We start from the raw sequence: 258 nt of genomic DNA, 5'->3' as shown, positions 1-258 counted from the left end.
CCCCACGTTTGGGGGCCTCAGCAGCTTCGAGGCCCTCCCACTGGAGCAGTTCTTATGGGGCCCCCAGGGGGGGGACGCTGGGGGCCCCCAGGGGGCCCCCCACGAGAGAGGAGATAGAGCATATGCTGCATGTCGGGGTAGACTTCGAGGAGACAGAAGATATAAAAAGGAGACAGTTTTGGCGGGCAGATGAAAGAGAGAGATGGGCACGATCCAAGAGACTAAGGTATCTGATGCAGACTGGCCGCGTGAGTCTCC

The 258-nt window shown here is 60.1% G+C and overlaps 1 protein-coding gene across 1 annotated transcript in view; it reads left to right on the top strand.

Moving 5' to 3' along the window:
- Window positions 1-258, top strand: part of EMH_0047380 (uncharacterized protein) — a gene marked incomplete at both ends in the record, with an annotated part of 4,591 nt that overhangs the window by 1,521 nt on the left and 2,812 nt on the right. The gene's annotated exons all lie outside the window — the stretch shown is intronic.

This window comes from Eimeria mitis, genomic scaffold (assembly GCF_000499745.2).
Source record: "Eimeria mitis Houghton genomic scaffold, Emh_scaff2017, whole genome shotgun sequence".
NCBI lineage: Eukaryota > Apicomplexa > Conoidasida > Eucoccidiorida > Eimeriidae > Eimeria > Eimeria mitis.
Note: the sequence above shows the minus strand (reverse complement) of the source record. Positions and strands in the feature narration are given on the sequence as shown.